General features: G+C 37.9%; 1 pseudogene; it reads right to left on the bottom strand.

Annotated features, from left to right (window-relative positions):
• Positions 1 to 14,068: 14,068 nt before the first annotated feature.
• Positions 14,069 to 16,888, bottom strand: part of LOC134290653 (zinc finger BED domain-containing protein 4-like) — a 27,541-nt pseudogene continuing 24,721 nt past the window's right edge.

The following is a 16,888-nucleotide window of genomic DNA, read 5'->3' as shown; positions in this document are numbered from 1 at the left end:
CTCTTCCATCTGAAAATAGCAATTACTCGTATTACTCCACTGTTTTCCAGAGCTACTTCTACATAAGCTACTTCTGACAGAATATCACGTATTATTTCAGCAAAATCAGAGAGTAAATGCTTATTAGTCGACTGCACTGGAAAATCTCTATGATTCCCTATGAACTCCTAAAATGCCTCAAAATCCTTTGCGGTACTAGGAGAACTCAGAAAATTCTCGCTTCTCTGGGAAGATTCTACACAATCTTCGCCATCACGGAGAAATCAAAAGAAATCTCGCTTTCCCTGGGAAAATACACACGGTTTTCGCCTACTCCTTAGAAACTATCACAATAACAATTGTGAAAACATTCGGTACAAGGAGAACTCTGAAAATTCTCGCTTTTCTGGGAAGATTCTACACAATCTTCGCCATCATGAAGAAATCAAAAGAAATCTCGCCTTCTCTGGGAAAATACACACGGTTTTCGCCAACTCCTTAGAAACTATCACAATTGTTTTCGGTACAAGGAGAACTCTGAAAATTCTCGCTTTTCTGGGAAGATTCTACACAATCTTCGCCATCATGGAGAAATCAAAAGAAATCTCGCTTTTTCAGGAAAATACACACGATTTTCGCCAACTCCTAAGAACTCTTTATGACTCTTCGCGGTATGTACCCATTCATATTTCCGGTTCACTGGAAGGTTCGAATAATTGTCGTCTTCTACCCAGCTCTATCAGCAGAATTCAAAACAATTCTCACTCTGGCCTTTACTGTTTTGTTTTACTCCGCAAAACCGTTCATAGCAATTTTTTTTATTAGTAAACAAAGTTAGATACATAACCTGCAAGGCCCGTATCTGTCTCTCTCCCCTACAAACAAAACTAGCGTTCCGCCCATCCAATGTACATAGTGCCGGGACTCTCTCTGATCTGCCACAAAATAACTCGCACATTCGAAGCCATCCAATAGATAATTTGGCCGCTTATTACCTTCCGCGTGTGGTTCTGTCCACCGAGTCGCCAATTGTAGAATCCGTTGTTGGTTCTCGAATCCGGTCAATTCCCGTAGACCAATCTATTCCGCCGGTCCTCGTTCACGTGGTCGAGCCCCGCGTGTCCGCCTTCTTTGCTGTCCTCTGTCAAGCTGTCAAAATTGGGCGCAAGGTTTTCCACCTTTCAGGTAACGTCAACCGAAGAGCAATCTCATGTATAATTCAGGTATTGTCAATACACTACACCAACGGCAACAAGCAGAATTCCATGCCGGACGATGTGTGGACCATATTGTCATCGCTCCGTATCATCCTGGAACAAATTAATGAATTTCAAGAGTCCTGGTGTTCATTGATAACGAAAAAGCTTCCAATCGTATCAATCACGAAACTCTTTGGGGAGCCCTCAGGCGCAAGGGTGTCTAAGAAAACCATCGGCCAAGCACAGTACAGGGCATTTTCGTGCAGAGTACTGCACAACGGTATCTTGTCCGACCCCATCTGAGTCGTTGCTGGAGTGAGGCACGGATGTATACTACTATCACCGCTACTGTTCCTCATCGTAATCGACGAGATACTGGTAGGTGCATTGATCGTGAACCAAATCGTGGATTGCCGTGGCAGCCCATTACCATGAAGCACCTAATTTACTTTGAACTAGCTCTCTTAGCTCATCGGCGCTCGGATATGCAAAGTGTGCTCGATGATCTTGCCGATCGCTCCTCGGCGGCAGGTCTCAGCGTCAACGTCAGCAAGACCAAATCGTTGGATGTAAACGCGGTCAACCCTTCCAGCTCCACGGTAGCAAGCAGTGGAGAATGTTGCCATTGGTAAAAATCTTGGAAGCCAAATGGCGGCCAATGGTGGTTCCAAGATCCATAGGTGCACGGATCAAGAAGGCTAGGGATGCCTTTGCGAGTATAAGAAATGCATGGAAAAACAACCAAATTGGTCGATGCACCAAAATCCGAATTTTTAACTTAAAATCTGTGTTGCTGTACGCCAGTGAAACCGGGTGTGCATCAGTGGAGAACACTCAAAGACTGTCGGTCTTCATCAATAGATGCCTGGTATATAATTCGTGCATGGTGGCCTTATAAATGGATCTCCAACGTGGAGCTCCATCGCCGATGTCATCAAAAGCTGATAGCGATAGAAATTCTGGAGCGAAAGCAGAGGGCGTTCTACGCAGGGGCGGGAACGAAATCTGTAAGGAAGTGTTAGATTAGAATCCTGCATGACATCGCAGCAGAGGCAGACCCAGAGGCTCATGGTGGCGCAGCCTCAACAACGAAATCAAGCAAGTCGACAGAAATTTGACCTGGCCACAGGTCAAGGCGATGGCTGGCAATTGTTCCCGATGGAGACCTTTCATTTCGGCCCTCTGTACCACCGTAGGTGCTCTGGATTGAAAGTAAGTAATGTAAGTAATAGGCTAAATATGCGCATTTGAAGTTAGAACAGGAACTCCATGTTAAAAACGAATCTGACTCCAATTATTTGCGGGAAATCAGAAAAACGGTATGTCCCGATGTCATTAAAAACAAGATTAGATTAAAATTGCAATCAGTAGATGAGATAATACATAGGCGAGTAAATAACAAAGATAATAGAGGAAAAAGTGCCTTGTGGTTAGTTTCAGAAATGATTGTTTATAACATGAAAAATTACAAGAGCAGTAACTTGTTTAGTTTTAAAAAGCACATCAGAGAAGCACGTTGGAATAATCGCAATACATTCGAAAGACAGTTCGGTAAATTTCTTAACATTTGTTAATGAAATTACAACAAGAAATTTGTTAATTAACTTAACTACGTCATCAATATTGTATGTAAAATACAATGTTCTGTATGCTATGCTTTTTTAGGTTAAGTTTGTAAAACTATGTGATAAATAAAGAGAAAAAATATATATATATATATATAGAGTAGGGTGTCCCAAAATAGAAAAAGTGTCAAAAAGTTAACTTGCTCACCCTTAGAATGATAGATAAAGGTCCTAGCAACAATAGTTCCATACATGAAAACTCAATCAAAAAATATTTAGAGGTTGCACGCATCGATTTTATGAAAAATGAACGATTTTTGGTATTTTTACCAAAACAATGCTAATATGAGTTGAAAAATAAAAGAAATAAAAGTCATAAATCAAAGTAAATCATAGTTCTGGGTCCCGCAAACAAAGTTTGGAGGGAGTTTACTGCCCCCACTCGCATATCAGTCCCATTTGACTTTTCATCACTTTTGAGTTAACGTAAGGAATCATCATCATTTTCAATGTACTTTCAAAACCCTTAATAAAAATTGCGGATTTTTATGTCAATGTGCGAAAAAAAATACCAAATCATGAGCGTCCCATATTGAAAGTACCCGCATAACAGTCCCATCATGGATTTTTGTATCATGTAACACAAAACTGAACAATTTTTTAGTGATCCTAATTTTTTTCACAGTTATGTATTCAGGTGCAAAGCAATCTGTGAAAGTTTCAAGATGATCCAAATATTTTTCAAGTTATGACGATTTTTAAAAATTTTGTATGGGAACGAGTCGTCAAACTTCAAACGCTGTTTTCTCAATTCCTACTTTTTGCAAATGGGACTGTTATGCGAGTGGGGGCAGTTTAGGTCATCAAAGCTGATTTTACATATTTGGCAAAGGTTAAAATATCAAAAAATCGCGATTTTTTTTCACCAAATTTTTCAAAAATGCTCAATTTATAAGGATTTTAAAATTTTTCCTGCGATTCACAATTCCCCTATTTTATAGCAAATTTTGTGTAGATTATTTCGGCTGAAGACTGTTTTGAGCTATCTCCTTCATGAGCTGAGATATCGGTATAATAATGATATCACACTAAGATGAACCAGCCTCGGGCTGAAAATCTCATAAATAAAGACATAAAAAAAAAAAAAAATAATGATATCACAATCAAGGAAAAAATCATGTTTTCTTACGTTAGTCGATTTTGTTCACTAGTTTCCATGACTACCATGCAATTAAACAAAACACGACAAATTTTAGACATTATAGTACGTGCATATGTACATTTTTGAAAAATTTCAGGAATTATTGGGTTGCTTTGATCATTTCTGATTCATACTGCATGACAGTAACAATATGTAAATGTTTTGAGAGTTAAACATCGTTTCATATCTACATATGCTGAACATAACTTTTCACACTCGCTTTGTGAATACGAAAAGATTTTTTTTTCTTACATTTCATCTGGTGATCAGATAGCAGTAGCAAGCCACCGATTCAAAACTTGTAATTTTGGTTGAAAATTATGTTTTAACAAGTAAGCAGCGCAGCCGAAAGATTTCAACATTGACATTTCTTAGGTTAACACCTCTTGTAACATATTAGGCCAGCCACTAAGTTTATTTTTTTTTAATAATAGTGGAATCTAAACATCCTGATGCTTTCTGAAACCCAACTCTAGCTGCAAATATGTGCGCTTATGGTTTGCTTTTAAAATCAAATTATATAATAGAAATCAATATTGTGTAAAGAACTAGCTTTAGTTAAAATTCGCGAATAAAAAGGAAAAATATCCTTATATTCGTGAAAATACCTGCATTTCCATGCACATATTTAATTTTTTATTTCAATTGGCTGAAACTATAAAATAATATTTTTCTTTCTTACAGTTTTTATTAGCTATTTTATTTTCATTTTTGTTGTTTTCGCTTTTAGAGCATTAGTTCTGGTATGACTAGAAATAACCTATATGTTTGCTTAACAAGAGCACCAAAATCTACTTGAAAAAGGATAAAATTGTTGAGCGATCTACACATCACTCAAAATATATCATATAGAACATCACACATTGAATTTGATTGTCTGACTTGCGATCACTTATATTATTAAAATATCACAGCAAGCCACTTTTTGAGCCTTTCTTTGAACCGGTAAGCACAATCAATGTAAAATTATCAAAATAACCCAATTATATCTGAAAATCTTCAAAAATGTATACTTGCATAACATAACATGTCAAAAACTTGTTATTTGCTTTTTTTTGCATGGTAGTCAACTGATGCACTAATGAAACTAATGAACAAAAACAAATAACATAAGAAAATCCGATTTTTTTCATTGATTGTGTTATCATTATTATGCAGATATCTCAACTCATGAAGGAGATAGCTCAAAACTGTCTTCAGCCGAAACAATCTACACAAAATTTGCTATAAAATAGGGGAATTGTGAATTGCAGGAAAAATTTTAAAATCCTTATAAATTGAGCATTTTTGAAAAATTTGGTGAAAAAAATCGCGATTTTTTTTATATTTAAACCTTTGCCAAATATATAAAATCAGCTTTGATGACCTAAACTCGCTCCAAACTTTGTTTGCGGGACCCAGAACTATGATTTACTTTGATTGATGACTTTTATTTCTTTTATTTTTCAACTCATATTAGCATTTTTTTGGTAAAAATACCAAAAATCGTCCATTTTTCATAAAATCGATGCGTGCAACCTCTAAATATTTTTTGATTGAGTTTTCATGTATGGAACAATTGTTGCTAGGAACCTAATCTATCATTCTAAGGGTGAGCAAGTTAACTTTTTGACACTTTTTCTATTTTGGGACACCCTAATATAGAGCTATTTCATTGCGCACACTGTACTACCATAACAACAAAGGTTAAATGTATGATACGTCATAGAAATTTTGACAAAAACTGAAAAGTGACGATGAAAAAAATATGACTGGCTGTATTCTCTTGGGTGTCGTCATAGGTACGCACGCAAAAACAATCACATAAATTGGGTTTTTAAATTAAGAAAAATGTATCGATTTTTTGATTTTATATGAAAGAGCACCTTTTTCTGAGCCACCCTGATTTTTTTCAGATTTTTAGAACTTTATTTTGGTACCTAAAATAATTTTCAAAGAGATTTTTTGAAATCACCTTTTGACAGCTGGGAAACTGTTTGACAGCTCCACCCAGTACAAAAAGCGACAAGGGGTGATTCGACAAATCGCTCCCATACAAACTTCAAATTGATTTTTAAATAGGTTCCCGGGCACCAAAATTCATGAAAATTTGGATTTCGGCTCAGTTTTGCATGCAGATTCAGAATATGGAATTAGCTCAATATCGCTAAAGAAGCCAATTGCAGAGATACAAGCATATCTCCACACCTGCTGATATTGCCACGTGCGATGGACGTGTTGAAAATTTCCAGATTGTAAATATGCTTAGAGATAGATGTGCGTAAATAAAAATACGTGTATTAAAATGAAGCATGATATTCGCACATATTTTTCCAGTCAGATAAACGACCCATTTCGACCCATGTGAAAAGTTACGGAACAGTAACTGGAGCAGGTACACGTATAGGGCAATAAGGTATGCCACTCACGGTATTTTCGGAGAGATGAGAAAAGATAAATGAGGGTAACTGGTGCCATCAGCATATCCTGATATCAACACCCTTCGCAGGCCTTCAGTATTTGCTGGATAAAGCAATTTACGGTGGATTGGTAGAATAATCTCTAATACATTAGACATCATCCTTCAGCGTTTTATCTTGCGTTGATCAATATTCAATCAATGGAGTCTAGTTTCCCAGTAGGCATAACCTGCTTCTTATCTTCTTAAAAAAAACGACCTGAAGAACAGAAAGGCGGCCGCACGTAGAAGGTGGAAAGCTTTCTGAGAGAATTTTGACACCTTGCTTCCGATAGCACGGCACGGTGTCGTCTTTCACTTTTACTGCTTCAGACAAGAGCAGGCAGGAGCCTGGAATGTTATCTTTTCACTGCTCCAGCTGGGGATGATTATTTCCATATAGCACTATAGCAGTCCTAAATTTCATTTGGAGTATGAAACAAAATGATCATCCCTAGGTATTTGCAGAAGGTCTTAGGTTTACGCAAAAGGTTTCTACATACCGCGAAATCGCCTGTGTCTGTCTCGCAAAAAAAAAAAAACCGGCGAATGTGCGTGAGCCATCTCCATCTTGGTAATTTATTGTCCTCGTTTTATTTGATTGGAACAAATTTATTTAAGCAGCAGACATGCTACCATACTTTGATCCTTTCTCCATTGAGCTGGTCTGCTTCTTGTAAAGGTAGATACGCCAGCAACAAATGGAAACTGTAAGGTACTTCTCTAGATACCGTCGTCACAGCCTAACAACTTTCTTACAAGACAACTGAACGGCGGTGTTTGGGTATGTTTGCCATTTATGTATACGGATCGTATCCGGAAGAAGATGGAGATTATGAATGCGGAAGAAATTTTCATTTGCTCCGTCTTATGTAGATTTATGCGGTGTGCCACGTTTTAATGGAAATATCCAAACATCTCGCTCCGGCAATAACAGTAAATTTCTCAGTATAATAACAGCATTATCAGCGTTTGGTAAGAATAACATTCATTTTGAGATTAAATACCCAATTTGTTTTTGATATTTGTGGGCACACTGCGCTGATTAGGAGCCGTCCATTAATTAAGTAAGGCAACATTCACTTTCTTGTAAGATTCCTTGTATAAAGCCCTCGATATTTTTGTATGGTAGGGTGCCTGTACCAGTTATCGCACCACCTAAGAAAAACCATTTCTACAAAAATAAGAAGAAGACCGACGAATGTAAACAATAAGTCAAATGATTGATTAGTTTTCATACTTTACAGGAAAAATATAAAAACGAAGCCAAAACTACTTTTAGTATTTATTATGGCGTGTGCCAATGATAGGAACCCTGTACCAGTTATGGACACATTTGTTAATTTGGGTTCCACTTCGCACTATTTGCATGCATTCCTTATGGGATTTGCCATAACTGGTACACTATGGCGAAATAGGGTGCAAGGAGGCCGCAAAGTTAAGGAAAATGATTTAATTCTACCATAATTTGAGCAAATGGTGAAGTTCGAATGATTGCAATCATCTTTTGTGATCGTAATCTGTTGTTCACGAAATTTTTCTTGTTGATTTGTATCTTTATAGCTTGAAAATCAACTATGGCGAATTTGAGGTACTATAGCCATAACTGGTACACTGAGCCTAATTACAGTCTCACTCATTTCAGAACAATCCAAAAGAAAGGCACATTTTCTGCCAACCATAGAAAATTCTTCGCAACAGAAAACGATAAATATCACGATACCAGTTCGGGCAACGTCTATCATCTACTACTCTTGTCAATGACACTCTAACAGCATGCCCAACCGCTACTTGGAGCTTCAATGCGGAGCGGTATGGTACTGCTGTTGTTCATTTTTGGAGCGCAAAATTTCAAACGTAATATTTGAATTGTCACCAGCGGGGAAACCAGTTCCAAAAATAAATACTGACGTTGATTGGCTGTTTGGCTAACCCATATAAAATTATTATCTTCTGACGACGCAAAGCTTTTCGGTGGAACAACGAAACGACGACGGGAAATCAACGAATTTCACAATATGCTGTGCGATGCTACGTGCAATCGTGTTCTGCCCGTCGTCACCACAATCATCGATAAAGTTGGCATGGTAGCCACTTTTTTCATACTCATGACGATGAAAATTATTCAATGGAAAAATTATACATTTGTGAGCCGAAAATCATTGCACGGTTTTCGCGTCAACTCGAATACATGTTGGCAGCACCCTTTCAGATTACAGTTAAACCACAGACAAACAGACGTAACACTTGCAAAATTTCCATCGACCACGCTTTTAACGATCATTTTAAATCTTCATAGTTGTAGTTTTCACAACAAGAGGCGCGCGCATCGTTTTTCTATGCGTTTGACGTTTCACGCTAGCGCATTTAGTTGACGATATTGCACAACATAGTGATTCGTGCAACTTTTCCACCAGGTGATGGTAGTGTGAACTGGGCGGTGGATTTCCATGAAAAGCGTTCAAGGTGTTACGTCTGTTTGTCTGTGGTTAAACTTTTTGAGTGTGAAGACCTTGACTGGATACGCCACTTTGGGCTCTACCCCATTTGGCATAATGCCATTTGGCATAAAAGCCATTTGGCATAACGGCCATATTCTTTCTAAGAAGACTGTTCTTCGTATTATGCCAATCGGCATTATGCCAAATGGCCGTTATGCAAAATGGCATTATGCCAAATGGGGTAGAGCCGCCACTTTGTATACTTCGTTTTATCAAAATTCATCTAGACTGTCTTTTGAAGAGCCAAACAGCCAAAACTTACCGATTTTTTGTTTCAGAAGTGTTCGTTATGACAACCCAATTAAAAAAAACCCCGATTTAATCCACCTATGGTGAACAGAACCCTTCTTACACTTATTAAACTGCTGAATTATGCGTATTGAGCAAATTTATTTTGTGTGATTGACCAAAAGTTCTAGAAAATATTGTGGATTTGACATCTAGTGAATTGGTTCCCAAAATAGCATCAGACCATGGACTTACCAGAAATGCCAGACACCTCCTAGAATCTTATATGAAATGTTAAAAAAAATAGCTTTCATATTCTGGAATATTGTATCTTTTGTTAACTGCCAAATAATCTTGAATCGATTAACAAATGGATAAGAAAATCAGCGAGATGCACTTTGTCAAATATCTCTTAATCAGTCGAATAAATTAGCTTCGAAGTATTGTATTTTTTACGAATAATCAAACTTTGGCGACGAAATTGAACTCGCCCTAATATGGTACTAACCTAACATTTATGACACATTTTCGCCTTCTTTCCCCGATTCAGGCGAAACCAGCTGATTTTGTTATGAAAACATAAACAGCTGGTAGCCGAGAACAATAAGGATGAACGTAAACATCGGTGAACCAGCTGGTTTTGTTGTGTAAACATGACCAGCTGGTGGACCGAGAACAAAAGACCTTAATGGTAAACATTGAGACGGCCGGCGAAAACTGTCACATTATCGGGCGAGTTGCAAAAACCCTGCGACTGAGATTGACAGCGAAATCGAAAGCGAAATATGAGTACGACGAAATTTATCGCATCAAAGTCTAAGTCGAAAAAAAAATCGCAATACTTGGTATTCATGGTTATGGTGTAAAAAGGACAAAAATGATATATCTACTAAGTTAATCAATTTTGGCATTAACTAGTTATTTTGGATATCCGGTTCTTGCATTTTCCCACAATATATTAATTCAAAGCTTTCATTTAACATATTGTTAGTTTTCATAAAATTCATGTATATTTGTAATTTGTTAATTATAATTTTATTGAAAACAATAACCTGCTAGAATACACTTTGTATGAGATCAGCATTATTTATTGAAAAATAATTTCCCATAGACTGGTGAAAAACTAATGCAAGATAACAACAGGGTGCAAAATTTTCATAGTCATTGACTGAAAACAGCACGAATTTGAATGATTCTGCACTGAATATTCAAAACAAACAAATTCATTTTCGCTCTGCCTCTTCACACAGTCAGTCAATTCGTAGTCATTGAATATGAAACCGATCGAGAAACATCTTCATAATTACCTACGTTTATGGTTACGATTCCTTCCAAAAACACTCCACAACAATCAAATGGGAAAAGAACGATGTAAAGCACCGCTAAATGTAATCGAAACGTTAATATTTTATCAGCAATTAAACACTTTGTAAGATGTTTACAAATATTCATTGACTTTCATTCAGTTGACAAACGAGTATCGAGCAGCTGAATATGAATATGCAGGCAAGTGAATGAAAATTGCCGCACGGTGAACTTCAACTCGTCTGCTCGAAAATTTTGCGCCCTGAACAAGTGAATATAATAATAAAAAAGAATTTTTTGAAATACTCTTCGTAAGATATCTCAGTAATGAAATGTCGAATCGAAATAAAATTTCAGGGCCTTATACAAGGATATTATTGTAGCTTTCATTTGGTGCTTAGAGAACCCAAATCGGTTGACAGATGGCTGAGATATTTATTATGGTACCCTTGGTCCAAAATCTCTCAAAAAGTTAACCTGTATTACTCCCAAGTACTCTTTAAAAGATATCTCGGTAATCAAATGTCCAATCCTAATGAAATTGTATAGGGTTCTACTAGAATGTTGTAGCTTTCATTTGGTGCCAGGATAACCGAAATCGGTTGACAGACGGCTAAGATATTTATTATTATACAATTGGTCAAAAATCTCAAAAAGTTTAGTTGTATAAATCCTAAGTACTCTTCGAAAGATATCTCTGTAACCAAATGTCCAATCGAAATAAAATTTCTGGGTGATCTACTAGGATGCTGTAGCTTTCATTTGGTGCCAAGAGAACTTAAATCGATTGACAAACGGCCGAAATATTTATTATGATACACTTGGCCAAAAATCTTAAAAAAGTTTAGAAATATGACTCATAAGTACTCTTCGAGAGATATCTCGGTAACCAAACGTCCAATCGAAAAAAAATTCAATAGCGTTCTACTAGGATGTAGTAGCTTTCATTTGCTTTCAAGAGAACTCAAATCGGTTGACAGACGGCTGAGAAACGTGCGTGACTTTTTTTGTAACGCACATACACACACACACACACACACACACACACACACACACACACATACACACATACATACACACACACATACAGACATTTGCTCAGTTCGTCGAGCTGAGTTCATTGGTATATGAGACTCGGCCCTCCGGGCCTCGGATCGAAAGTCGGTTTTTCGAGCGATATTTATACCCTTCTTATGGGTGTAAGAAGGGTAAAAACCCATAGGAAAAGTCCGGGCATAATCCATCGCCAGTCCTGTCAACAATATTCATTATTGAGGCATCAGACTAGCACAGAATGGAATGCTACGGTTTCCCAAGCAATGCCCAATTTTAGGTAATCGGATAGCTTACTCAATGATGCAAATAAATGAAAAACGAGGTTAATTTACTAAGGTCTGGGACCATTTGGGTCTGGCACTTATTTTGGGCACTTGCTGCTCTAACTCAGTCAATTTCAATCCGATTGACTTGAAATTTTGAACATGGCTAGATACTATGCCTATCCGTTCGTGTCTCCAAAATCAATTCAATCGGTTCAACATTGACTGAGTTATAGCAGCAAGTGCCCAAAATAAGTGCCCCTGCCCAAATGGTCCAGACCCTAGATATTGAATTAAAAATCGTTTTTAAAACTCTTCACAGACAGTGGATTTTTAATGAGTAATTCTCGCTGAAACCAGGCCGCCATTTACATAAAGTCTGGGATTTCATATTTTTTTTCTTGCTTATTCGCTAGAATATGATAAAAAAGGATGAAAACCACTTTGTTTGGGTTAAATTGATGGACCCCTCGCTTGGCAAGGGGTTGACAAGGTTTGATGATTTTTCAATTTATCGCAAAATATCTCAAAATTTTATGTTGTAGCATATACAAAACTTCACTTTTCTATGAAGGGAAAGTACAGACCTTCCATTGAAGTTGAAAAATTTTTGGCAGCCATCTTGGATTTGATCGCTATTTTGAATTTTATCATTAAATTGCGATTTTCGCTGTGTTCGCAACCACCAATTTCAAATCCGAACTCATCAATAGAATAGAAGAATAGAAGGTCGCCTAACGTTTTCATCGATATATCATTGTTGGGGTCAATGTACACCTAAATTTTTGAATGTTTTGGAAAGCTTAGACTCTCAGGTTTCTAATGATGAGTTCAGATTTGAAATCGGTGGTTGCGAACATAGCGAAAATCGTAATTTAATGATAAAATTCAAAATGGCGACCAAATCCAAGATGGCTGCCAAAAATTTGTCAATTTCAAATGAAAGGTCTATACTTTCTTTCTATGAAGTTTTATGTATGTTACAACATTAAATTTTGAGATATGCGATAAATTAGGTGCAATTTGATGAAAAATCGTTATTTTTGTCACCTTGTCAGCAACTTGCCAAGCTAGAGGTCCATCAATTTAACCCAACCAACCAGGATGAAAACTACATCCTTTTTTATCATATTCTAGCGAATAAGCAGGAAAAATTGAAATCCCAGACTTCACGTAAATGTGAAACTATTGGTAGACTTCAATTGGGTAATTCTCGCTGAAACCAGGCCGCCATTTACATAAAGTCTGGGATTTTAAATTTTTCGTGCTTACTCGCTAGATAAAAATGATGAAAATCACCTTTTTTGGATTAAATTGATGGACCCCCCGCACACCAGAGGCTGGCAAGTTGACATTAACGATTTTTCATCAAATTCCACCTAATTCGCATTTCTATAAATGAAAACTGTAGACCTTTCCTTTGAAGTTGGAAATGTTTTGGCAGCCATCTTGAATTTAGACGCCATTTTAAAATTTATCATTAAATCGCGATTTTAGATGTGTAAGCTACCACGGATTTCAATTCTGTTCTCATCATTAGAAAGCTCAAAGTCTAAGCTTTTCACAACATTCGAATATTTAGGTGAGCATTGTCCGCAACAATGAGATATCGATGAAAGCGTAAAGCTACCTCCTTTTTCCCATACATTTTGTTGTAAGCGCCACGCGCAGTATGTCAGTAAGCTCAGCTTCTGGCTAGTATCGCCTCGTCCATACAAACATTTGGCGGGCTGGCTTGTGACACGGCGCTAAATACCAAAAGCTAAGCAGGAATGTACCCATAGGCTGATGTGCCTGAGGGTTGGGTGGGCGTACCGTACCGTGTCACACGATGCGCTCTGCGACATAACTGGTATAAGGACTGTATCGGAAATTAACTATAAACGTTCACCATTGCCTAAAAAATAATCTATTCGAAATAAACATAATTTTATTTTTGGAGATGCTATATAAATCTTTAAAATAATGAATGGCGGTTCTGATTTTCAAAAAATAATCGTTTAAATTGGACTTTTGGCCTATGTGGCGTGTCACCAACTCGTGCTTGCTTCCGTCGTCGTCGTCGCTGTCTTCACTGCTGGAACTGCAGCCGGCTCGGGCGCCACCTTCGTCATCCGAATCCTGAATCTGCCATACCTTCTTGCCCTTTTTTTCCTTCGCTTTCCGGCTCTCTGGCTTGGTTTTGCACATTTTACGGAAGTGTCCTACTAGCTTGCAACTATCGCAAACTTTATTCTTCGCGGGACAACACTTATCGTTTGCAAAATGTCCGATATTACCGCATCGAAAGCATTTGTCCTTTTTCGTTCCTTTTTTGATTATGTTCACGTTGCTTTAGTCCACTGGCACTGCATTTTTCTTCATATCCTCCTTATTGCGATGCACTGTATCAAGGATGCGCGCCTCCTGCACTATTTCCTCCACGCTGATCAATTTCTTCTTTATAATGACCTCTCGCAACTCATCCGATACGCTGTTGTCGAACACCTGCTCAGTAATGCGCAAATCGAGAGCATTCCCGTAATCGCACAAACGTCCTTGCTCTCGCAGCCTGCTGACGAACTTCTCAACAGTTTCATCCTCCGCTTGTTTTATCTGCCGGAACACATAGCGATCGTACGGGATGTTGGAGAAAGGTGCGAAATGAGCATCCAACAGTTTGATCGCCTCCGTGTAAACGTCCGAACCAGCTGGAGGCTGTGCATCATGGTTGGGTGTGTCGTAAAAGATGTCCTGGATCTGCGTGCCACCAAAATGCAAGAGGTACGACTTTTTCCTTGATGGTAGAGTCACGCAGTTTACTTCGAGGAACAATTCCAGCGACCGTTTCCATTTTGTCCAGCGCGTTGCAATGGAAGCAGTATTGGAGGTATCGAAAGGTGAAAATGTTGATTTGCTATCTTCCATTTCTTTACGCAACTACGGCGACACACTTTTCACTTTTGTTTTGGCTCCTCTTCGCAGACTTCACAACATCAATATCTTCTTTTTCCGCTTCTTTTTTTTTTTCACTGGCCCTGCTTCTATCGCTCTGGTGCCGATTGGGGTTATGTTTTCCCCCCCAGCCGCCGAATATTTTTCGGGTTATTTCTCACGTAAATCCACGATTCCGCGTCGGATTTCGAATTTAATCAACACTCCACTGTGTTTACGTCTCTGTCCCACGAATTTAATCCGGTTTTTCTCCAATCGTCGCCAAAATGTGACGAAGTCGAAGTGAAACACACGCGCGTACAAGAAACTAATTGTTTATTCTGCTTTAGTTCACATAGACGGCACAACTGTATTGCCAGTTATTAAGAAATCACAACAATCCATACTCTGCATGTGTGTATTGCTTCAATATTTAATAAAAAAAATCAAACACTAAAAATATGAGGAAATGCTTTCAGTTTCGCCCTCAAAAGTTGGTTATTTAGGAAACAGATACAGACCGTCGAAAAAATTCAATAAATCGGATCGGAACACGAATCCAATATCCGAAAATAAATCTTTTTTTGGAATTTACAATCCTTCTTAAGATTGCCGTCTACTTCAATTATTTTATACTTTTACCTAACCTATCAAAACCCCCGCTCTGTTCTATGGATTATTGAAAATAATGATTGAATGAAATAAGATAGGTCCAACCCTTGCACCGAACCTCATTAAGGAAACATCCACCATTATGAAGCCTTAGCGACCCTTTCAGTGTGAATGCGTATCGTTAAATATAGAGCCATTTGCCAGCCGAAAAGGCGAGATAAAATATAGATAACAGAGATAAACAGCGGTTATTGGACGTCATTCATCCCTGATAAGTGCAAATCACCCTTTATTTTTCATGATCAAGTTTCAAGAATGGCTCCGAAACAGAAGTCGTTATAATCATAACCCTTTCACGGGAAACGGGTTTTTATGACGCACTTTCAATTTTCGTTTTTTCTACTTTACATGGAAATATAGGGAAATGCATGCAAACGACAAACCTTGCGACAAACCGTATAAGTAGATATATAAACACGTCTTATATATAAAATTTGCCTTATGGGGCATGCAAACTGCGGTCCCATATTGGTAGCCAATTTGTGGTCAAGTGGTTGCGTGAAGAAGATCCTCGGTTTATAGTGGCGTTTGGTAAGCTGATAAACGTCAACAAGCGAGGGAGACATTAAAGAGGATCCGCAACTGAAGGTGAAGAAGCACCCCTCTAGCGAATGGAGTTGTGTGTTCAAGTCCCACCGGAGCTCGTGGATTCCTTATTGGATTCTAAATTTCAATGGTCTTTATTGTAAACGTGTTTTTGTTGTGTGCATGAACGTCAAAGCATTTCAACATGTAGTTTCCAAGCCTAGTCGAACTAATGGTTTAGCCTAATAACAAGATATATGCTCATACATCTGTGTCTATTCGTATATTTTCTTAAAACAATTACCAACACGGTATGATCGAAACTGTTAATCATAAATGGGTCACAGGTTACAAACTCACTTTAATTCAATCTAGGGAACTTCTACTTAAAACTTAATTGTCTGCAAAACGGCACATAAAAGGGCATCCATGCTAATAAATCAATTAGTTCATCAGGGCGGTAAATTTCGTGGCACAAAGTTTGCGGCTTGATTAAATGGCTTCCTCTGACAAAGCGAACATAGTCTGATAACGTCTGCGAGATACTCGCCAGCTCACGATGAAGAACGGCACAGAAGAATCCGTATAACTTTGGGACGAAAACTATAATTGAAAACTTTCGAGATACTGTGGCGGCAATTAAGGTGGTGAATGACAAAAGTTCAATCTAGCCGATGTGATTCATTTTTACAACTCAGCCCCCTAATCCATTTAGGTCATGCGAAAACGGGAGAAACTTTATGGGTCATTTGTTGTATGGGAATAGTTGGATACATAATAGCATTCTGAAGGAGTTCAGACTGATGAAAGGTGGTTATTTATAGACAAACGCGTGAGTGATAGGAGGATGACGGCGCTGCTTTTCTCATATGGAATGTTGTTCGTACAAGAACATTAACTACGTGATCAAAGTGCATGTTAGGCATCCCTGAATTCCAGGAAACTGGAGGATGACAAATAGTTTATTTCACATAATAAAATATGTGATAAAAAACTTTCCCGCTCACGGATTTCAAGTTATTATGACTACCACCATCTCATACC

This window comes from Aedes albopictus, chromosome 3 (genome assembly GCF_035046485.1).
Source record: "Aedes albopictus strain Foshan chromosome 3, AalbF5, whole genome shotgun sequence".
In the NCBI taxonomy this organism is placed as follows: Eukaryota; Metazoa; Arthropoda; class Insecta; order Diptera; family Culicidae; genus Aedes; species Aedes albopictus.
This window is presented reverse-complemented; position numbering and strand designations above follow the sequence as displayed.